At 38.8% G+C, this 24,846-nt stretch overlaps 2 long non-coding RNA genes across 2 annotated transcripts in view; one reads left to right on the forward strand and one right to left on the reverse strand.

Annotated features, from left to right (window-relative positions):
- LOC116561691 overlaps positions 1–3,731 on the reverse strand; it is a 20,600-nt gene extending 16,869 nt beyond the window's left edge. The window contains exon 1 of the long non-coding RNA XR_004273559.1: positions 3,575–3,731. This is a non-coding gene — a long non-coding RNA (uncharacterized LOC116561691). The remainder of the gene's footprint in view (positions 1–3,574) is intronic.
- Positions 1–3,817, forward strand: part of LOC116561692 — a 12,592-nt gene extending 8,775 nt beyond the window's left edge. The window contains exon 3 of the long non-coding RNA XR_004273560.1: positions 3,731–3,817. This is a non-coding gene — a long non-coding RNA (uncharacterized LOC116561692). The remainder of the gene's footprint in view (positions 1–3,730) is intronic.
- The last annotated feature ends 21,029 nt before the right edge of the window (positions 3,818–24,846 follow it).

Raw genomic sequence — 24,846 nt, forward strand, 5'->3', positions numbered from 1 at the left:
GTGGCTCATACCTGTAATCCCAGCACTTTGGGAGTGGGCAGATTACTTGAGCCCAGGAGACCATACGGCAAAACCCTGTCTCTACAAAAAATAAACCAGGCATGGTGGCATACACTTGTGGTCCCAGCTACTAGGGAGTCTGCAGTGGGAGGACTGCTCAAGCCTGGGAGGTGAAGGTTGCAGTGAGCCACGATCATGCCATTACACTCCAGCCTGGGGGACAGAGTGAGACCCCCACCTCAACAACAACAAAAAAAAGCAGATGGCCTCACTGATGTGTCCAGCAGTTGATAATGGCTACTGGCTTGGCTTCAGTTCTCCCCATAGCCTCACATTCTCCAGAAGGTCAGATGGGGCTTCTTCACAGCATCGTAGTCTGAATGTTTCAAGAAACTAAGAACAGAATTTGCAATCCTCTAAGTCCTAGGCGGTAAAGCTCGCACAATTTCATTTCCCCATACACTATTCGTCAAGGCAAACCACAAGACCAGCCAAGATTCAAGGGGCTGAAGATAAGGAAGGCACTTCTTAATGGCAGGAAGAGACAGCAGTGCTAGTGTTATATTGCAAAAGAGTATAAACACAGGCTTGACTTACCATTATTGCAATAATCTTCCACAGTCACACCAAAGATGAGAAAGGAAGAAGACAAGGAAAGAGGTCCAGGAAGAGAAGCCAGACATGAAATTTCCCAGGGAGACTGAAATCACAACATGTCCAATGAAGAGGATAAAGTTCAGTGGGAATTGAGCCTAGAACTGATGAGCGAAGAGAGCATATATGTAAATATGTATATATGTAACATGTATATATGTGCATATATATGTGTGTATATGTACATATATATGTGTGTAAAGGAAGCTATTTAACAAAACAGACCAACAGGATAGATGTTAGCTTGTGCAAAAGAATTATATATTTAATGGCAGAGGAAGAGCTGGCTTTCAGTGAGAAAAGAAAAAATTTGAAATTTAGAAGAAATACAGAAAAGATAGCAGCCAAGAATTTAGTCATTATGCCACACAGAGTTGAGGGATCAAGATCAGGAAAACACAGCCAAAAAAAAAACAAAAAAAAAAAAAAAAAAAAAAAGGGCCTTTAGACTAGGCTGCCAGGCCATCACTTCAATAACCTAACCTATTTCCAGGATTACATATCAGGAGATGAAATACATACAGTACAATTATTTTTCCATTTGTGCTTTCTTATATTTTGAACTTTTCCTATTTCTGCACAATCACTCATTGATATGATTGGGCTGTGTCCTCACTCAAATCTCATCTCAAATTGTAATAATCCCCAGGTGTTGGAGGAGCAGCCTGGTGGGAGATGACTGGATCATGGGGGTGGATTCCTCCCTTGCTGTTCTTGTGACAGTGAGTGAGTGCCATGAGAGCTGATGGTTTCCAAGTGTGGCACTTCCCCCCTCACTCTTTCCTGCCACCTTGTGGAGAAGATGCCTGCTTCCTTTTTGCCTTCAGCCATGATTTTAAGTTTTCTGAGGCCTACCAGGCCATGGGGAACTGTGAATCAATTAAACCTTTTTCCTTCATAAATTACCCAGTCTCAGGTAGTTTTTTATAAGCAGTGTCAAAACAGACTAATACACCCATGATATCACTAATGACTATTTTAAAAGAAAGTACAGATATGTGTATATACATTTTTTTATCATAAAAATTTTGCAAAATTTCTATATTGTCATACCTATATCCCTGTAACTTAATCAGTGCTTAGTCTTAGTGCCTGGAAGTAGACTGGCTCTATCAGATAGTAGGTCAGACTTTTATTTCTAGAAAAGTACGGCCAATGCATACTCTCCCAAGCAGTACATGAATACCTAATTTTTCCCGCTCCTCCTCAACATTAAGCCTTAAAAATAAGCCTTGGTTAACTTTACAGACCAAAACCCTAGTATCACATTTTTTTAATAACTACATTTTCATCCTAGTGAAGTTAAATTTTTTCAGTGTTTATTGGCCATTTGCTTTTCTTGGAAAAAAAAAATCTCTGTTCATGCCTTTTTCCCGCTTTGCAGTTAAAACATTACTAACAAAGAAACATTTTGTTAGCTCTATGTCACAGAGGTCATGTAGTTGTTGAGAACAGAAACGTTTTTTAATCTACTTTAGGAATCAGGGGATTTATAGCTTGGAAAAGGGGGAACCTAACAGAACCCAAAACTACCAATAGAACAAGGCCTCCCAAGACCTGGAAAGTTGGCAAGCAGGTATTTCTGCCCTCTGGGGTCACTTGCCTCTTCTGTTTCTCCTTTCATATCTGTTCTTTTCTTCTTTCCATAGCCTACTTTGCTTGATAAGACTTTGTTTATATGTTCATGAGGTTTTATGTCCAGAAGGTTTGGGGTTGCCATGGAGCCAACTCTGAGCCTCAGTCTACAAAGTACTGAAGTGTGAATGTTCTTGGATGTGCTATAGCCAGCTACTGATTGGACAAGGGATGTGAACTACATTCTTTTGTAAAAAGTTTTATTGCATCGGCGATTGGCTGGAGTATTCCATAGGGGCCTACAATGTTGCGACCTTTGCGGAGTTGTATATAGCCTAAGATTTTTCGTTCTGTAAGTGTTAAGAATGCTATAGCAATTAGGGCAGGGATAATTAGTAAGAGTAGATTAATTATAAACATATTGTTAAGAAGAGGAGTTGAACCTCTGATTATAAAGTTTTAAGTTTTATGCAATTACCAGGCTCTGCCGTCTTAACAAGCCCTGTTCTTGGGTTATATATTAATTTGTAAGATTGAGATGTTAGTCATCTGGCTTGTGAGGGCACTTTGTGAAGTGGGCCCTATTTCTCTTGTCCTTTCGTACTGGGAGGAATATTTAATAGATAGAAACCGACCTGGATTTCTCCGGTCTGAACTCAGATCACGTAAGACTTTAATCGTTGAACAAACGAACCCTTAATAGCGGCTGCACCATTAGGATGTCTTGATCCAACATCGAGGTCGTAAACCCTATTGTCGATATGGACTCTAAAATAGAATTGCGCTGTTATCCCTAGGGTAACTTAGTCCGTTGATCAAGTTATTGGGTCAATGAGTGTAGTATACTTAGACTAGTTAGGTCTTGGTTTGTGTTTTCGGAGGCTGTGCTGTACTCCGAGGTCACCCCAACCAAAATTTATAGTACATAAATGGTATGTTAGTGCCTGTGGGTTTTTAAGATGTTATTTTGTACTATTAAATTGAAGCTCCATAGGGTCTTCTCGTCTTATTTACGTATATCCGCCTCTTCAAGGATAGGTCAATTTCACTGATTAAAAGTAAGAGACAGTTAAACCCTCGTGTTGCCATTCATACAAGTCCCTATTTAGAGAACAAGTGATTATGCTACCTTTGCACGGTCAGGGTACCGCGGCCATTAAACATGTGTCACCGGGCAGGCAGTGCCTCTAATACTAATAATGCTAGAGGTGATGTTTTTGGTAAACAGGCAGGGTAAAGTTTGCCGAGTTCCTTTTACTTTTTTTAATCTTTCCTGGGTGCATGCCTGTGTTGGGTCAACAGTTTAGTTAATGATATGTTAAGTTGTGGTATGTAATGATTGGACTGTTAACTAGCAGTAGTTGTTTCGGTCTGGAATAAGCTTATGCAGGGAGAATAATTTCATGTTACTTATACTAACATTATTACTTCTATTAAAAAATAGATTGGTCCAATGTGTTTTAGGAGTTCAGTGAAATTAATGGAATTAGGGGTGGGTAAGTATTGAGCTTGAACACTTTCTTAATTGATGGCTGCTTTTAGGCCAACTATGGTGATGAAATGTTTTACTCTCTATAGTAAGGTTTTTTCCTAGGGTCTAAAGAGCTGTCCCTCTACATTCACATCCCTTGTCCAATCAGTCACAACTGTAGAGTTCTGGAGAGTGTTCTTTGAAAAATTCATTTTCAAAGAATAAAAGATGAACAGCCACACAAATCAACTGAAAAATACTGTACACACCCCTATGGTGCTTATGTATGCTGCAATTATTTTTCTTAGTTCATTTCAATAGGAAGTTTTAAATTTTAATATGGTTCATGCCTATCATTTTACTTGCTCAAAATTGAGTATTTTCATGTTTAGTTATACCATTACTTTTTGAAAAATCTATCTTTTCCCACTTAAGATGACAATTTTTATATGTAAATATTTGTACATATTTGTGCCTTTATTCCAGATATTGGCATGACTCTTCTGTATCAAGCCATGCAAATATTCCTTTTATCATTCTTTGTAAATATTTTCTTAACCATTCTAAACCATTTTTGTCCAGATGAATTTCACAACTGGCCACTATAGCAAGATAATTGTTTCATTTGGAAGTGATAATAGTTCCCACACTGAATAAAGGTCTGACCATGTTGAACATACTGAAAGTCACCCTATATATTCATCTCAAACTTTCTTTCTTCCTAAGATATTGTATGAGTATCTCATATGTTAAATATATGCAAAAGAGTAACACTTAATTACATATTCAAAAGTAACTTTGAAAATACGTACTTTTCTTCCTATGCATCAAAGCCCACGTAAGCTGTGTGGTTCTACTATTGAGACAGTATATAACTTTAAACTCTAAAATCACAGTCAGTAGGGAAGATGTACTTGCTTTAATAGAAATGCAGTAAATGAAACTGAAAAATCAGTGGGCTCTGTTTCTCAATCCATACAGTTGGCACTGGATGAAATAGATAACAAGTATTTCAATTGTTATTTTCTCTCTTTTTGCTGAGCACATGCAACTGAATTCATGGGTTTGTTTGGTTTTGTTTTTGGTTTTTTTGAGATGGAGTCTTACTCTTGTCACCCAGGCTGGAGTGCAGTGGTACATCTCAGCTCACTGCAACCTCTGCTGCCCAGATTCAAGTGATTCTTCTGCCTCAACCTCCCAAGTAGCTGGGATTACAGGCACCTACCACCGTGTCTAATTTTTTTTGTATTTTTTAGTAGAGATGGGGTTTCACCATCTTGGCCAGGCCAGTTTTAAACTCCTGACCTCGTGATCCACCCATTTCAGGCTTCCAAAACACTGGGATTACAGGCTTGAGCCACCATGCCCAACAAAAATTCATGTAATTTAAATACTTGTTTGATAGGATTCCCCTGTACTAGTTATTTATTTTTCTAGTCTTACTGTACCTGCTACAACTTTCAGCATAATATTAAAAAACAGGGCCTCCAATGGACATCCTTATAATACCTGCAGTTGTGATAAAAATGTAATTATTTGTACATTTTTTCAAAGTGAATTGGAGGAAGGTAAGTAGTATCTTATTTAACCTGTAAAGCCAGGTTAAATTCAGGTCTTGATGCATCATAACTGTATGATCTTTGGAAAGTTATTTAATTGCTCTGGGCTCTAGATATTAGCCTTCACAGTTCTCTGCACCTGGGATGCCCTTCCCACCTGCCCTCTCCTAACTCACCCAGAGTCATCACTAAAGACTCAAGAATCCTCTCTGCCAAGAAGTCACCTTGGTCCCAACCATATTAAGAGCTCTTCCTCTGTGCTCTACCAGCTTTCAAAGGGCAGTGACCTTGGCTTGTTATTCTTTGTACTCACAACCTGTCATATAAAGGTACTCTTTAAATGTCATTTACTAATTCATTCATTAAATAAGAGAATGGTCTTGTATAAACTTTAAAGTCCCTTATTGTTCTCAAAGCCCAAATTATATCATAGAGATAATTTAGGTGTTAGAAATGGGTAGTAAAAAACTTCATGGTTTATTCTTCTTTAAATATTCAGATAACTTCCCCAATTTATCACATAAACTTCTATTAGAGATATTCTGTAACCATATGACATGAGAAAGAGAAAGAACATTAACCTGATCAAAAGGCAAACGATCTTGTCCAATCCCACTATTTCTCAGCTGTATGAAATTGCACAAATCACTTAACTCACCCTGATCCTCAATTTCTGCATCTTCCAAATAAGTATGATTTCTGCTCTGTCTTGTGAGCTTGCTGTGAAGAATCAAGAAAATACAGTGAAAGAAATTTCACACTGTGTTCTTCAAATATAATGCAGATTCAGACACAATTAAAATGTAAAATTATGTCCGATTCTCATAAATATGCTACTACATTGAGAAAAATAACATCATTTATTCTCATTACAGCTACTTATTATATTTAGTAGAAAGCAGAAAGTCACCCTGCTCATGCTAAATAATCTCAACTCCAACAGAGTTTTGTCAGTCACTTCTAATACGACCTTAGCCAAGGAGCCAGCTTTTTAATCACCTTGAAAGAGAAAGTGATCAGAATGTCATTTCTCCTATTTATCCCACAGTGACATTTTACCCCCCAGAACACATGATATTGACCTTTCTTTGATGAATCACTTTTTTTAAACCTAGAAAATATGATCGTTTAGTTCTTAATTATACATTTGAATACAAAGTCCCGAAAAACAAATTCCCCCATAATTTTTTTTGCGTCAGATTGTATAAGATAAACATGTGCCCTGTTTGTTGAGACAAATTCTTCCTCTGTTGCTAAACCTGGAGTGCAGTGGAGTGATCATAGCTCACTACAGCCTTGAACTCCTAGGCACAAACTACCCTCATACCTCAGCCTCCTGGGTAGCTGGCACTAACGGTGCATAGCCACCAGTTCTGGGTAATCTTTTTACATTCTATAGAGATGGGGGTCTCACTATATTGCCCAAGCAGGTCCCAAACTCCTGGGCTTAAATGATCCTCCTGTCTCAGACTTCCCAAGTGCTGGGATTATAGGTGTGAGCCACTGCACCCAGCCTCATGTGTCCAGTTTATTGAGCAGGATGGTTTTAGTAAGACACAAAAAGCTCATTATTTTTTACTACTGCTTTTCAAATAAGTACACGAGATCTTTCTTAACCACTGAAGTTCTATCAAGTCAATGTAATGGCTTCTCCTGTCACTTTTGGGATTTGGGGCAGTAACCTTCTCAGATTTTAAAAAGAACAGTGGGATTTCAATCAACACACTCGCCTCACATCTTAATGGCCTCCCCTTACACAGCTCAGAGCTGGGAAACCTGCAGCAGTACACGTGCTGGTTCTTTTCTCTACATGTTCAGCCTCACTGTCTGCTGCTTCTGGCTTCCTACTCTGGGGATTGCTATGTAACAAATCACTCCAAACTTAGATGTTTATCATAACAATAGTCTATTTTGCTTATGAATTTCCTCTACATGGAACCATCCAGGGCAACCCCGAGTGAGATGATTCTGAAGGTTGGGATTTGATATCTCAGATGTCTGGCACAGGCTGCCACATTCCTCCAGAGTTGGGAAAGGCGGCAACAAGAACTATTTTGACTATAACCGTGTCTTGATGACCTCACTGTGACTGGGGCCCAGATATTAATTCCTTGGCTTCTGGGCTCCCTAATGGAGAGGGACTCTGAGCCAAATGATGTCCTCTTCGGCTGCTTCCCTGTGGCATCACCTCAGCCCTATATCCAATGGTACAGCACTATCAGCCTCTTTCCGCTGGGATTACCAGGTCTCCCTGGGCCAGCACACCTCTTGGGCAGTTTCCTTGTGAATGCCATTCCAAATCTAGTCTACTCTGGCCCAGAGGAGAGCTCAATACTCATGTTCTGCCAAATTGTGGCAACAGACTATTCTCTCAGAGTAACTTCTTATACTGTCAGCAGGAGCAGACGGGGCCAGCCTTTCATCGTGACATCTTTTAAATGTGAGGGTCAGACACTGATCCTCATACCCCACCCTTATCCACAAAACTCCAGAAGATCCGTTTGTCATTTTCCAGAAGGACTCAGCACGCCTTGCTCTGGACCCATGCTGGCACTAGACTCCTATGCTTCCACAGCTCAGCAACATCCAGTCCAAAAAGAAGCTAGTCAGGGAGATGTTAGTATCCCCTTTCCCCCACAGAAACACCCTGTAGGTGGTTCTCTTGAAGATCTCTCTCTCCCCCTCTGAGGCAGGGGAAGCAGAAACAGCCCTGTCACAATGCTTTTCAGAGAAATATTCCCTCTGCCTCTCAACTGCCCCTTGGCATTCGATACGTCCTGGAGGTGGGTGATGGTTTGTGGCCACCTCCCATATGCTGCCCCTCTTTTCAGAATGTGGCGAAACTTGTCACCATCATTCTTTTTGGGACTCTAGTGCTCAGAAGCCCTAAAACTATAGAAATGGTGCATTTAACAACCTGCTCCACGGGCATCAAAAATTATAATGATGATGTAACCACCATAAGCATGAAGGACTCATGAGATGATAATCATGAAACTTTGTTTTCTCTTACGGTCCCTTTAAAAATGTCCTGTGGGGTCCCAGTCTCACCCTAGCCCTGTGATAAAAATTCAAGCAATCTCATGACATTTCTGTTTTTCTTCAGAAATAAAAGATCCTCAAGTCTGTAATTAATCAAACTATCGCAGGAAAGCAGTCACAACTGCTCACAGTTGCCCGACTCTCCCAGCTCCAATATACTGCTTTAGAAGTGGTGGGGTGGGGAGGGGCTTGGGGATTGTCTGCTTCTGTTTTCCTTTGTACTTCTGCCTCATTTTTCTTTCTAATTCAGTTTCTGATCCCTCCAGATCAAAATGGGCAGAAACATGGCAGTAAATTTCTTCCTCAAAAAAAAAAAAAAAAAAAAAATACCATCTGGAGCTAGCATTGTGCTTTGTTAGCCTGGCCACTGTTGAAATCCGACTTTCTCTGACTGGTAGAGTTGCCAGATAAAATTCTAAATAACCAGGTAAATTTTAACTTCGGAAGATCAAAAAACATTTTCATATGACTAAATTATGTGTTATTAATCTGAAACTCAAATTTAACTGGATATCCTTGATTTTTGTTTACTAAGCCTGTTGACCCTACAGTGGTAGAGCCCTCATGGAGAGTCCTCAGAGGTGCTTCTTACATCCTACCTACTGGGGTTCTAATACCCAATATTCCCTTGGGGACAGGTGTTGCATCTGTATTCCAGCTCATTCCTTACTCTATCCAAAGACCTTCCAAGTCTGTTCTGCTGTAGTCTGCTCACCCCCAAAGGAGGCTCTCTACACCAGGGACCACATCTAGCCCAGCAAAGCCCATGGGCAGGAGGGTCCACTCCCAAGGCAGTGAGCTCTCCTCGTGCTCCTGCCATAGCTGTCAACCCTTTTAGAAGCTCAAGTGTAGATCAGACATGAGTCCGTCGCTTCACCCAGAGCCAATGGACACAAGTTTCTCCAAGCAGCCTTTTAGAAAGCCCATTTTCCTGGCCCATTTCATATTCTGATATCATCACTTGAACACACACAACTAACACCCACCACGCACATACCCCAAACGTACCCAAAACCCTGGCTCAGGATAGAAACAATGGAAAACCAGGTTAAAAATAATCCATTAAAAACAAATACATGCACACTTGTAAATCGTCAAATTTAAATACTGTTTCCAAAGTTACATTTTACTTCAAGGAGTCATGCAGAAGCACAGAATGGACAAATTGACAAGCTAGGCTTTTATTCGAATTTGTTTAATGAGTTAAAAAAAAAATCCCCAAATGTAAATTAATAGGGAGATGTCTGATTAAACTGGAATAGTGACAGCACAAAGCTGGCATGTGGGTCCACTCTGCCTGCTTAGATGCATTTTCTTGGCAGGAGCCTTAGGAGAGGTTGGAACATTGACAGGATAGAATTTATGCGCTTCAGAATGTCTCCACATCTCCTCTGTGCCGTCACACTTTTGTAACTGTGGAGAAGCAGGCTGTGAGATATCACTGTCTTTAATTCTAGCCTGCGTGCTTCAGAAAAGGCAACTCTATACAAGGAAATGGAAAGCATCTTCACAAAACTGAAATCTAATCAGAAAAAGAAAATTCAAAACATTATTTTTGCTTCAAACCTATATAGGGTAGAATGCAAAAGGTCAGGTTTTTTGGGTTTTTTTTTTTACACTCTAATAATGATGTCCAGAAATGCTTTAAAGTAATAGGAATGCTTACAAGAATCTTTGTGCTTGTTGCCAAGAGACTAAAACTTCATCATATTGGGCTGTAGGATATCATTTTAAGCACATGAGTTGACCTATCCAATCCCAAGGCATAGTGGCATGAACAGGAACCGCTCATTCATTCTCTATTTTACACCCTGGCTGCCATATTAATGACAGTCTGTAACCTTCTAGGTCTTCTAAGCACCCAGGTCTCTGAAACCCAGGAACTATTTGCTTCCCTCACTGCACCTTCTTAATTCAATCCAAACCTACACATTCAATGTTCCATTGCAGGAAGGCACTATATGTGACAAGAAAGCCTCGCCGTTAGTAAGCTACACTCAGCCAAAGTGTATGACCAACCACATCTACTTATTTTATTAAATACTTCTTGTCCCAGGTAGCATTTTTATTCTCCTAACTCCTTTGAGCTTCAACATGTTTGAATTGTTGGGGCAAAGGGATTTACTATTTTTGCTTAAGTGATTCAACATTCAACTCTGTCCAAACTCATGTCCAAATGTTTTGGATCACATCTTGGGGAATCGCATTCATGGAACAATATTTTCCCATTTACCCATTTGCTAATTAAAAAACAAAACAAAAATAAAAATGAAGTTTCATCAAACCTTTTTTTTTTTTCCTCGCAAGAAAGTAGTTGTAGTTAAATGAATGAAACGCTTTTCAAAGTAAACATGAACCTGGTCTTTGAGAAACAAGCTGGATTATAGGAGTAAATACAACGCAGTATGAGAAGTGGGCGGTGACTCACAGCTGCCACAATTACATCATCAACAATGTCAGGTGCTTGTCCCCAAACAGGACATTCTAGTCCATCTGATTTCGGTTCAGTGCCAGCTCAGCCCTCAGAAATGATTTTGTTCTCACTTCATCAGAAACAGCCTTGCCTGCTGAACAGATGGGTGGGACCGTAACTGTGATATCAAGGCATATGGTTTTGAGAACAGATAGCAGAAGTAATTCCAAATGTTAGTACATTTTCTTTCAGGTTTTCATGAAAGTGACACATATGAATATTAATAGGCAAAAATAACAGATAACATTTTCAATCATCTCACAACCTACTTGGCTAAAATCAACTGATTATAAATTGGTTGGCTTGCATTCCTAAACTATGCCATCCGCATCACTAATTTGATAATAGGATAAAAGAAATCAGGTTGGTCCACATAGAAACCAGATTCTTCATTCATTTGTTCATTCATTCATTGAACAAATGTATGTTAAGCACTTAGTATATGTCAAGCAATATGCTGGATTTATGAGATAAAACAGTAAGCAAGTTGTTGTCTGGTCTGAAGGAGCTAACAGTCTAATTAAAGAATGCATATAAATAAACTGGGAATTACAATGAAGTGGGATAAGCATCAGACAGGGTAGAGCAAGAGATACCATGGGAACCACTAGAAGAGGCACCTGTCCCTATCCAAGGTGAGTTGCCTGAGACAGTTATCAAGAAGTGATATCAAAGTTGAAATCTGAATTAATGCATTATTAGCCATACAAAGAGCATGCAGCTGAGAGGAAGTGTAAAGTAGAAGAGTTTATATATGACAACAACATAGAAGAGACAAAGAGATATAGACACAGATAACTAGAGAAAAGAGATTGTGAATAGTGTATTATTAAGGGTGTCCCAGAGAAACAGGACCAATAGGATGTATAAATAATGGATAGAGATTTATCATAAGGAATTGGCTTGTATAATTAAGGAGGCTGAAATAATCCAAGATCTGCAACTGGCAAGATGGAGACAAAGAGCAGTCAATGGAACAGTTCCAGTCTGAGTACAAAACCCTGAGAACCAGAAGAGCTGATAGCGTAAGTTCCAGTATGAAAGCTGATGGACTTAAGACACAGGAAGAGCCAATTTTTCAGTCTGAGTCCAAAGACAGGAAATCACTAGTGTTCCAGCTTAAGGTAGTCAGACAGGCAGAGTTTCCGCTTAGCCTTATTGACGTATTCAATTGATTGGATAAGGCCCACCCACATGAGGGAGGGCAATCTGCTTTTCCCAGTCTACTGATTGTCATGTTAATCTCATCCAGAAACACCTCCATAGAATAATGTTTGACTAAATGTCTGGGCACCCTGTGACCCAGTCAAGTTGACACATTAAATTTACCACTGCATATAAATCATTTGCCTGGCCTTCTCTCAACACTTTAAGTATTTCATGCCATTCCCTTCTTGCTTGAATGGTGATATGGTTTGGCTGTGTCCCCACCCAAATCTTCTTGAATTGTAGCTCTCATAATCCCCACATTAGGGAGGGACCCAGTGGGAGGTAATTGAATCATGGGTTCATGTCTTTTCCATGCTGTTCTCGTGACAGTGAATAAATCTCATGAGATCTGATGGTTTTATAAAGGAGAGTTTCTCCTACAATTTCTCTTGCCTGCTACCACATATGCTGTGTATTTGATCTTTCTTCACCTTCCACCATGATTGTGAGGCCTTCCCAGCCATGTGGAATGTGATTTCATTAAACCTCTTTTATCAATTACCCAGTTTTGGGTATGTCTTTATTAGCAATGTGAGAACAGACTAATATAAATGGTTTCTGGGGAGAAATCAGATGTAATTCCTATCTTTCCCCCTTTAAGGGCAGGGTTTTTTTTCCTCTGGCTTCTTTTGAGGTGTTCCCCCCCCCCACCCAATCTTCGATTCTTTGTACTTTGAAGATGAAATACCTACATGTTTTGCTCTGGCATTCATCCTGCTTGGTGTTCTCTGTGTTTCCTGGAGCTGAGGTTTAGTGTCCAACATTAATTTGGGGAAATCTTCTGCTGTCATTGCTTCAAATATTGCTTCTCTTCCTTTCCATTGCACATGTTATACCATTTCTAGTTGTCCCACAGAATGTCTAAGATGACACTCGTTCTGGTTTTTGTTAGTCTTTTTTCAATTTTCTTTCTAGTGTCTGAAGTTTATTGTCATATTCTTGAGCTCAAAGATTCCTTCCTCAGCTGTGTAAAGTCTAATAATAAGCCAGTCAATGGTATTCTTCATTTTGTTACAGTGCTGTTGATTTCTATTATTTCTTTTCCATTCTTAGAATTTTTGTTCCCTGCTTACATTGTCCATCTGTTTTTGCATGTTGCCTACTTTTCTGAAGAAAGCACTTAGGTTCTTTTTAAAACTCCTGGCCTGATAATTCCAACATTCCTTCTATATCTGACCCTAGTTCTGATTCTTGTTGACGCTCTTCAAACTATGCTTTTTGCCCCTAGTATGTCTTTGTATTTTTGTTAAAAGGTGAACCCTATGTACTACGTAAAAAGAACTACAGTAAACAGGCCCATTGTAACATGAGAATGTAGTGGTAAGGTATGAGAAAGAAAGAAGCATTCCATAGTCCTATAATAGTTCTCAGTCTTTTAATGAGTATGTGAACTTCACTAGAGCTTCTTAGTTTTTTGCCCTTCTTAGGTAGCACAGGATAGTTAGAGCTAGAGTTGAGTATTTCTTTTTCAGGTAGGTTAGGCTCTGAAAAACCCCAGCAGGTTAGGCTCATGTAAAATAGCTTCTCCTGAAAAGGCTTTACTAATAAAAATAGAATGTTTACTATTTTTCAAAGTGATTTCTTTTTTCTCCCCTCTTGTCAGAAGAAGGAAGGGATTTCTCTCTAATTTTCACTGTGAGAACCAAGTAAATCTACTGGTAAAACTCATAAGCGTATGGAGCTCCCCCTGTGACAGGGTCCCTATGTAGTTTTTAACCTTGAGTTGTTCACTTTGAGCACCCAGAAATTCAGTTACTGTTGTCATTTCCCTACCTTGTCACTGGTTCCTGTCGTGTATTTTGCTCCACTGTGTTGTGATTCCCTGTATCTTCCTGTCTATCCAATGTTGAGGGCAGCAGCTTTGTCCTAGTACCTCCTTTCTCTGACAGAGCTAAGAAGGGCTCCTGATTTTTTCACTTGTTCAACAGATTTTCACTTGTTGTTAGGATGCAGTGGCAACTTCTAAGCTCCTCACATGGGCCAGAGTAGAAGCCAGAAGTATGTTTTGTTATTTTCAATCTCAACTTTGACTGATCTAAGCCAGGATGGTGGCACAGAAGAAGCCGTCCTGTGCTGGGCAGACTCAAATGGGCAGCTAACACAAATATCAGCATCCTACCTGGTAGGTAGTGACCAATTTCTAGAAACTATGTTTTAAATTTTTAAAACTATTTCAGTGGCAACAAATTTTATAGTAAACTTTTCCAAAGTTAGTTAATATTTCTCCTGTCTTTCCAACCCTTATTTTATCATTCCTATCATGTTGGATACCGCACCTGAGCTATTCTTTTCCTCAGAGCTGACATCTACTCTGAACAATGAGTAGTTTACCATAAGGTATACAAATACCCAAGTACAGTTGGGCTAGACAAGTATCAGGCCCCTTGTAACTGATGAGACCCAAATTAGATTCAATGTGGTCTTTTTCAATTGTTTCTACTTCTGGATCCAGAATGGTGGCTAAGAACACAAATGCTGGTATAGCTAGGGTTTGAACTCTGCTTTAGTTCAAATTCCAACCATCCCACTTGCCAGCAATTGAAACAAGATTTTTAAAGTTTCTACCTCAGTTAACATATTATATAAAATGGGAATAATCTTGCCTCTGTCATAGATTTTGTGAAAATTAAATGAATTAATACATATAAAGCTCCTGGAAGAGAACCTGACACACAGTTTTAACTCTGATAAGGCCTCTTCAATAGACCCATTCCAGAGCCATGCAACTCTGGTGGACTGGGAAGGAGTTGCAATAGTACCTGAAATAGTGATCTCTTAGCTTTTGAAGTGACCAGCAGGAAACCAAGCCAACCACCTCTGGCCAAAATCAACCAGGTGTGTTATTAAAATTATTTTAAATTTCTATGTGAGTCAAGATGTGAAGGGGAATTGGGAAGCACTGCATTTTTCTATTTCCCATAAGGATAGTGTACATTACTATAGACCCGTAATGTATTTTCAATTCTATTTTCTTTTACGCTAAAGAAAATATCCTGGGAAACAAAACTGTAGCATTTTTATTCTAACACATCATTAGAGAGCCTGTGCTGATTACCCAATCATGACCAAAGGAAGCTGAATACTTTTATACTGAACTATTTATGCTCCTTCCTTAAGGTTTGAATTTTTGTGTGGGAACGGAACTGAAATTAATCATGGATCGTTTTGTTCAGACTGTGGAGCATTTCTATTTATTCCAGCAAATGCCTTCTCTGTCTGATCCTTGAAATGGCATGTAGTTGGTAAGTTCTGCTGGGAGTCAGTTGGGCAATATATGCACTGACCCCTGTAAGAATCAAGTGATACACTTTGATGTCTCAGTTGAAGGTTGACTTCCTAGGATCTTTGTAAAGTTCAAGTGCTCTAAGTGCCCTGAACAGGCAGTAGCTGCCCACGGATTCCCCCTCATACTCAGAGCAACTGTGACACCCTATTATACTCCATATAAATCCACCATGCTGCTTTCATATTGCTTAGAAATTCTCCCTTCATATTACAGCTTGATAAATACATATGGAAGCTTTATCATGTTCAAGTTATTAGAGTAACGTATCCCCTGTTTCTCATAGAATGACACAAATGTTAAGCTTTCCCCGAGTTTGGGGTTCTTTTAGTCACACATGTAAACAACGTGTGTGTGCATGCATGTGCACCATCAAGACTTTGCAGTTCTATAAAATGACTTTTATTCACATAGTCTTGTTTCTGAGAAACTACACCAGATAATAATGGAATCTTTTCCACTTGTAAATGGCAATAGAATGTGATCAAAAAGGTTATGTTCTTTAATAATCATTAGTGCTGTTTTGAAAAAGTGAAGAAAAGGAGGCATTCTATTTAGCAGGAAGATGGAGTACAAGGGGAGCTTTCCAAGTGTTATTGTTGCTGTTGTTACCCATGGGAAGAACATACTGAAAAGTTCCAGAGAAGCAAACACACACTAAATTCCAGGGCATTTAAGAATAAAATAAGGATTATAAAATATAGATTATCCAAAGCCAGATAATTCAAAGCATAACTCCACTCTAATGCTTTCAGGTCTCACAGTATCTTCACTTATTTTTTATAAAATTAGTTGTGTGAATTAAATGGGACTTGGATCCCATCTAGAATAGACAGGAATAATGTCATCCAGATTTTAAGATTCAGGGTCTAAACATGTTTGAAAGTTGACTAAAGTATCCATCAGAAAGGAAAAACATCGAGGTAGAATTGTAAGACTCTTTAAGCTTTTATCTACATAAGTATATACAAAATTTGATGAACAAAAGTATATCAAAACATTTTAAAGGATAGAGACTTTGTTTTAGAGCTTGAGATGGAGGTGGAAATGTTTCATCTCAGGCTTGGCCTTGTCCACAAACTTCAGTAACTTTTTAGCACATTAGCAGAGTCAGAATGTTTTGACTGTGGGTTATGTTCCCTCATACTTGCTAAGACCAACAAATAAAGCCAGCAAATGAAAACCCTAAGCCAACTTCACTTGCATCAATTGTAATAAAGAGAACTGGTAACCATGTAAAACCTAATCTCCTTCATAAAGTTTTTTTTTTCTCATCACTTTCTTCATGACATTTGTTTTCCTGTCTATAAAATGGAGAAGTTAAAATAAATGAAGCCTGGAGTCCTTTTTGTCCTTTGAGGCTAAGATTCTATGTCTTTAGAAAACATCTGGAAAAATTCGAAAGTGCCCTTTTTCTTTCCTAAGCCAACTCAACCAACATCATTCTTATATTAGTAACTTCTGCGTGTCATTTGGAAAAGTATCAATTCTATTGTGGTTTCTAGTGTCAGTTGACTAGACAACTTAAATCAACCAACCTAATAAAAAAAATAAGGGCCCTTGTGCACTGTTGGTGCAGCCTCTGTGGCAGTTTTTCAAAAACCTAAAAATAATATTACCCTATGATCTAGCAATTCCACTTCTGGTTATATACCTGAAATGACTAAAAGGACAATCTCCACAGATATTTGTAAACCTGTGTTTACAGCAGTATTACTCATCATAGTCAAAATGCAGAAGCAGCTCAATCCCCATTGAGGGTAAATGGATAAACAAAAGATGGTATATACATGCAAAGGAGTGTTAATTAGCCATGAGGCGAGAATTTCTGACACATGCTCCACCATGGGTGAACCTTCGGGACATTATGCTAAGTGAGATGAACCAGTCACAAAAAGACAAATACTGCATGATTCTGCTTAGATGAGGTACCTAGAGTGGTCAATCAGAGACAGAGCTGAATTGTTGTCAGGGGCTGGGAAAAATGGAAAAAGAAAACTTTTTGTTTAGTAGGTATAGAGCTTCATTTGTTTAAGACTAAAAGGTGCAGCGGCATGCTCTTATAGACCCAGGTCCTCAGGAGGATCGACTGAGCCCAGGAGTTAGAACCTGGCCTGGGTGATATAATGAGCTCTCATCTCTTTAAAAAGACTAAAAAGAGTACTGGAGATTGATTTCACAACAATATAAATGTACTTAACGCTACTGAAATGTACACTTAAAAGTTGTTAAGATAGCACAAACCTGGAACCAACCCAAATGCCCATCGATGACAGACTGGACAAAGAAAATGTGGCACATATACACCATGGAATATTATGCAGCGATTAAGAATGATGAGTTCATGTCCTTTGTAGGGACATGGATGAATCTGAAAACCATCATTCTCAGCAAACTCACACAAGAACAGAAAATCAAACACTGCATGTTCTCACTAATAGGTGGGTGTTGAACAATGAGAACACATGGACACAGGGAGGGAAGCATCACACACTGTGGTCTGTTGGGGGTGGCTAGGGGAGGGACAGCAGGGGGTGGGGAGTTTGGGGAGGGATAACATGGGGAGAAATGCCAGATATAAGTGACGGGGGAATGGAGACAGCAAACCACCTTGCCATGTATGTACCTATGCAACAATCCTGCATGATCTGCACATGTACCTCAGAACCTAAAGTACAATAAAAATAAATAAAGATGGTAAATTTTATGTGTATTTTATCACAATTTAAAAGTGAAAACATTTTTTAGACTTAGGTAAAATTCAAAAGGCTATACTGAAAAACATCAGATATCTAATAGGTAGAGATAAAATGACTAATTTAAAACAAGAGAGGATTAATGTTCAAAGAGGAAAGCCTGAACCATTTCTGGCCCAGGACACATGCCCATGCAGAAAGAGAAACAAAGACATGGAGTGCTATTTGTCAAAGAAGACGGTGCTGAAGTCTTCATATTCTCACGTGTATCACTTCTGGAGCCTCTTTTCCTAACTTGAGGGTCTCCTGCTTGTGCTTTCAGGATTTGGAAAGCAGCTGTAAGGTAAGCAAGTTGACTGACTCTAGGGAAGAACAAATGTGTCAAAGTGCAACTCCCACCAAGGAGGAAATCCTAACACAAAATCCCTTGTGTAGTATTAATTCCCTCAGAGTCTCCAGTCTGATATTGAATTACAGATTTAGAAGATTCAGAGGATTGTCTAGGTGACCCACAGAAATGCTACTTTGTTCATAGACCATGAACCTCAGATCTCTGGCAGAGGTGATGAAAAATTCTCTCTGAACAAAGTCAACACTCTAGGTGTTAAATTAGCATTAATAATTTCTCAAATATATATCTAGGAAACAATCACAGGATTCCTCTCCTCTGGATAAGACCATGTGAACCAGAATCAACAGAAACAGGAGACAAAAGAAATCATCTGAAAATCTAAAGATTTGAATCATCTGATTCAAACTGTAAACACTGCTGTGCTTGTTAGGCTGAAGGATATAAAAGAATATATGAAAATGTCAACACAAACTGTGAAGCTACGTAGTAACCTTGTAGAGTTGCGAAGGAATCTGTTTGAATTTGCAGAATGAAAAGGATCAATAGCCAAAATAAACAACTCACTAGGTGGGCTTAACATCACATCAGACACACACAAAAAGAGAATACCAGTGAACTTTAAGATTGGTCAAAGGAAACTATCCATGATAAAAGCCAGAAAGACTGAAAAAAAAAAGTAAGATTGTAAGAGAGTAAAGATACAGGGGATGTGATGAAAAGCTATATCCCTAGTTTGAGGTTCCAGAGTAAGAGGCAAGAAGGGGACAGTATTTGAATAATGACTGATAATTTCTCTAAACTGATAAACATCAATCCAGTGACTCAAGAAGTCCCATAATCTCTTAGCCTATACAGTGAAACTACAGAAAAATTAAAGGCAAAATATTAAGGTCATCAGAATAAAAGAGTACCCTCATTGGAACAAGAATCAGGGGTAGTAGAAACTAAATGATGAGAACACATGGACACACAGAGGAGAACCACACACACTGGGGCCTATTGGAGGGTGGAGGGTGGGAGTGGGGAAGAGAATCAGGAAAAATAACTCATGACTACTAAGCTTAATACCTGGGTGATGAAATAATCTGCACACAGACCCACGAGACAGATTTACCTATTTAAAAACATGCACACATACCTCTGAACTTAAAACTTTTTAAAAATAAAAATTTTTAGCAATTTAAAAACAAGAATTAGGGATAGTTGAATTCTTAACACCAATAATGAAAACTGGAAAGCAGTAGGAAATATCTATTAGGTACTGAAGGAAAACTAATTGCCAATTTTCTATAAAGGGAAAAACTTAATCCATAACAGAGACAAAATGAAGACACTGTCAGACAAACAATATCTGAGCTGATTCACCACTTGCAGACACATCTAAAACCAATGACAAGTTAATGACCATTCTTGGATTGGTTTCTTCTACAGGCTGAAAGAAAAAGAACAAAAACAAGGAAACAGATGCAGCCTCCAAGATTCAAGAAGAACTGAAAGCAATGAGCATGGCAAATATGTGGGTTAATTAAATGTATTTTAGATGAATAATAGTATATTATGTTTAAATATTATGATACATTTTTATATTAAAATATGTATAAAATAGACGAAAACAATAGCATTAAAGTGAAAGAGTGATTCTTCTAAGCTCCTCCAATTTCATGGCAGAACTTATCGGATAAAAATGTCCTAAATATATGCTTCCTGTAAGAAACTTCCTTTCAAGATTAAGGCACAAATGATAGGTTAAAATTAAATAATTGGAAGAGATACAACACACAAACCTTACTTAAAGAAAGCTGGAACTGCATTATTAATAACAGACATAGTAGAGGTCAGAACAAGGAATATTGCCAGAGATACCCAAGATTGTTTTGCAAGGATAAAGGAATCTATCTTAAGAGGACATAACAGTCTTTAACATGTATCCACTTAATAGAACTTTAAGGGAACAAAGTAAAAATGTATATAAACAAAGGGAGAAATAAATCCACAATTATAGCCAGAGATTTTAATATCCTTTTCTTGGCAATTGATAAGGTAGTTTCCCCCCCTCCAGAGCAATGTCAGGAGAAACTAGGTAAAATGAAAGGTTTAAATGAGATTCAGGTCTCAAAATATAGTAACCCAAATGTCCAGGTTTTCATTGAAAATCACTTGTCATATCAAAAACCAGGAAAATCTCATCCTAAGAGAGGAAAAAAAAAAAAAAAAAGATGCCAGCACCAAGATAACAGCAATCTTAGAATCATCTGACAAAAATCTTCAATTGGCCGTCATAAAAATGTTTCAACGAGCAATTTCAAACACTTTTGAAACAAAGGAAAGAATAGAATATCTTAGCGAGAAATACAGTATGTAAAGAAAAACCAAATGGAAATTTTAGAGCTGAAAACTGCAGTAAGTAAAACCCAACAGATGGGATCAACAGCTGAATTGAAGGTACAGAGTAAGACATCAGTGAACTTGAAAATAGAACCACAAATAGATATTTATCCAATCTGAATAAGAGAAATGACTAGAAAATAAATGAATATATCATCAAGGACCTATTTGACTATAACAAAATCTAACATTTGTGTCACCAAGTTCAAAAGTAAAGAAGAGTAAACACATTCAAAGAAATCATAGCTGAAAACTTTCTGAATTTGGCAAAAGACATAAACCTACAGAATCAGCTGCCTAAGTAAACCCCAAAGAGGATAAATTTAAAGAAATATCTATTAAGATACAGCATAAGACAAAGCAATCTTGAAAGCATCCAGAGAGTAGTGAAACCTTACTAACAGAGGAAAAGCAATTCAAATGACACTGGATTTCTTATTAAAAACCAGAAAGACAGAAGAAAGTGGCACAGTATTTTTCAAGAAGTGAAAACGTATGTCAAGTCAGAATTCTATATGTAGTAAAAATATCCTTCAGGAAAAGGTAACATTTTACAACGGAGGGTATGTTCTATCTCATCAGTGTGGTGTGGTTGCCTAAATGTGTATATTTGTCAAAATTCATTGAACTGCATACACAAAACAGGCCAATTTTATCACACTTAAATAATATTTTAATAATGCTGACCAAAACAAAAAAGAAATGAAGACCATGAGAATAAGCATAATGGCTACTGCTGGTGGTAAATAAGGGCTGCGTGGTTCTGGCTATGCTGTTGACTTATGGTAGGTACATAGACATTCATTTTACAACTCAATGCGTACATTTATGGTTTGTGCATTTTAAAAATTAAAAAGACACTGAAGGAGACAGTTCTACTTCCAACCTTTCAAGAGATATCCAAAATCCTCCATGTAATCTCAGAGCAGAATTTTGATAATAAATTGTAGATAATAAATGTAATAAATTGCATTGCAATACATATCTATAAAAAAGATATGTATCACAATACAATTTATAAAGAGATTCAAGGATATCTTCGTTTTAATTAGTTTTAATTTCTCCCAGAAGTGAATCAATAGGCTTTACAAAGTGCTATTTAGTATAATCAAAAAAGCTTGAAAAGGCCCAGTGTGGTGGCTCTTGCCTCTAATCCCAGCATTTCAGGAGGCTGAGGCAGGTGGATCACCTGAGGTTACGAGTTCGAGATCAGCCTGGCCAATGTGGCAAAAACGCAACTCCACTAAAAATAAAAATAAAAATAAATTAGCTATGCACAGTGGCACGTGCCTGTAATCCCACCTACTTGGAAGGTGGAGGCAGGAGAATGGCTTGATCCCAAGAGGCAGAAGTTGCAGTGAGCCAAGATCACGCCACTACACTTCAGCTTGGGCAACAGAGGGAAACATGGTCTCCAATAAAAAGTAGGTGGGATTACAGGCACGTGCAGGAAAGCATAAAAAAAAAATATCCTAGACTCACAATTATGACTAGATCCCTAAAAAGCAAAGACTTTCTAAGCGGTGGTCAACTGGTAAGTGTTTCTTTCAAATGCTTAGCACATGGTCAATTGAAAAGGAAATGGATACAAGAGTTGACATTATGAAAAGCTCCACTGGTTCATTTTCAGGACACAGTGACTAAGCTCTAGAATTATCCATGAGATCTGTTTCCTAGGAAATCTATTTCACCCAAAGCTTAAGTGGAGAGTCCCTCGGAAAGAAAGGGTTGCTTATTCTTAACGTTTTCTAAAGAGAATCAAGCATGTAACTGCCGATATTAAAAGTCCTTCCATGCCACAGTTTTAGTTACATGTCACTTGTTAGGCAAACAAGCAAATCTTTTTGACATCATAAAGTGTTCAGAATAACTAGATCCAACCATATGGAAACAGAAGACAACCATCTAGGAATGCACCTCTCTCAACTTTTCCTAAATGTTTCTCTTTTTATCTTGATAAAGTCTCAAAGTTGACATTCAATGCTTTATTCCATTTTCTTTTGTTAAACATAGATCTCTTTATTATAATATAGAAGTAGCCTAAATATTAGTCCTCATGTTATTCTTGATGTCTCCATTTCTCCTACACAAAACTGAGGCCAACTTTAGTCTCTGCTTTGCCTCATTTTCTTCTCCAATGAAAGCAGTGACCAGAAGCAGATTGTTTTTGCTCACCACAGTCCCTTTAGTTTGAAATTCAGCATCAGGTTATCTGGGCTGCTGGTTCCAATAGGCCTTTTCCCAGTACTTACAGATGGGTTTCTACCCCAAGGCACTTTTCCAACAATCCATAAACTTCCCCAGATTCTTTGCTAGAATTATAGCTGGAATCCTGACAACAGATGAAGGACCACTCTGTGACTATGTTTTAGTGTAATTTCTGTGCAGTGTAATTCTGTGTGGTATAGCCTCTAGATGGGCAACCAGGGCTCCTGTCCTAGGCTTTGCTCTTTAGATTAAGTGTGGTTCACCAACATCATCAGCATCACCTGGGCACTTGTTACATACTCTGAATCAGAATCAGAATATCTAGGGTTAAGCCCAGGAATCCTTTAAAAAATAAAACTTCAGGTGATGTGTATGCATATACAAATTACAGAAGCATCACTTTAGGAGGCCCTGGCTGTACTGTGGCCATGCCTCTCCCCACAAAATGGCAAGTCCACACAGGTAAGGGGAAGCACCCACCTAGAGCCTGTGTCCACCTTTCTAAGTCAAGCTCCCAGAAACTACACCCACTCCAGAGACAAAGGAAAGCTGTAACCAAAGGGGACTACTTCTAGGGCCAGCACAGACCTCTTCCTCAGCTTATTCTTCCGAGGCCGAGAAGGCCACCAGACAAGTGACTAATGGGTAACTTTTTGAGAAAAGTCAGAGTAGAGGAAGGACTTGGGACCTGCACAGTCCATGTGCATAAGCAGGAGTCCATGTGTAGTGCAGGATGGGACTGGAAGGTGCAAAATAAAAAGGGTGGGGGGTCTTCATTTGCACCCTTTCCCCAGAGCTTTAAATAAAGATCAGCCTGGTTTCTATGGTTTGCCCACTGGAGAAGGGTAATTGTGGCTCGCTCTCTTTCCTCACACTTTTTATCTGATTTTCCAACAAGTGCCAAGTTTGAAGACACTTTAATGGGATGACTGAAGCATTCATGGTACATCCAAAGGTCAACATCCTAAGGTTTTGGTCTTTTGCTTCTCTCTCGCTTTGCTGGGCCAAGAACATTTCAAAGACAAGCAGATTCTGCTCTAGGCACAGAAAGTTGCTCACCAGCCAGCCTCCCACAGTTAGTGTTCTGTCCTTTTCCTCAGCTCCTTTGTGGATAGTTCTATTACTACTCTACACACACACACACACACACACACACACACACACACACACACACACACACACACACACCAGGCAAGAGAAGATGTGAACCGCAGCCTACCTCTATTCTCACCCCACCCCTGCTCTGTATACCTGGCGACCAAGTGGTAGAAGGGAGGCCAGGCACAGTGGCTTAATTGAGGCCAGCAGTCTGAGAGCAGCCTGGGCAACATAGAGAAACCCGGTATCTACAAAAAACACCCAAAATTTAAAAGTTAGCTGAGTTACGATCGTATCTGTGGTCAGGAGGCTGAGACAGGAGGATTTCTTGAGCCCAGAAGGTTGAGGTTACAGGAAACCATGATCACACCACTGCATGCAAGCCTCAGTGACAGAGCAAGACCCTGTTTAAAAAGGAAAACGGTAGAATACCTGTTGCGTAATTCCAAGGGGTGCCACCCACACACACGCCACATTCTTGATTTCTGTCCTCCACACAGCCAGGTAAAATATACCAGGAGACATGTGAGAGCTAAACTCTTACCTACCTAAGCCCAGTGGCCAGCAAACTATTTCATTATCAGTAATAGGTAAGAGCATGAAATCTGGAGCAAGACTACCTTGGTTCAAAGCCAGCTCCGTGATGAACAAGCTGTGTGAGCACAGGTGACTTTTTTAAACTTTCTGTGCCTCAACTTCTCACATCTGTAGAAAGGGGATAACGTATTGCTTAAATCATATGGTTGCTCTAAATTAATATGTGATTATATGAAATAAAATATATGAATCACTTAAAATTGTGCCAAAATGTATCAACTACTATTTAAGTGTTAGCTATCAA

The sequence above is a fragment of the Sapajus apella genome, unplaced genomic scaffold, assembly GCF_009761245.1.
Source record: "Sapajus apella isolate SASKATOON/1434 unplaced genomic scaffold, GSC_monkey_1.0 scaffold30, whole genome shotgun sequence".
Taxonomy (NCBI): domain Eukaryota; kingdom Metazoa; phylum Chordata; class Mammalia; order Primates; family Cebidae; genus Sapajus; species Sapajus apella.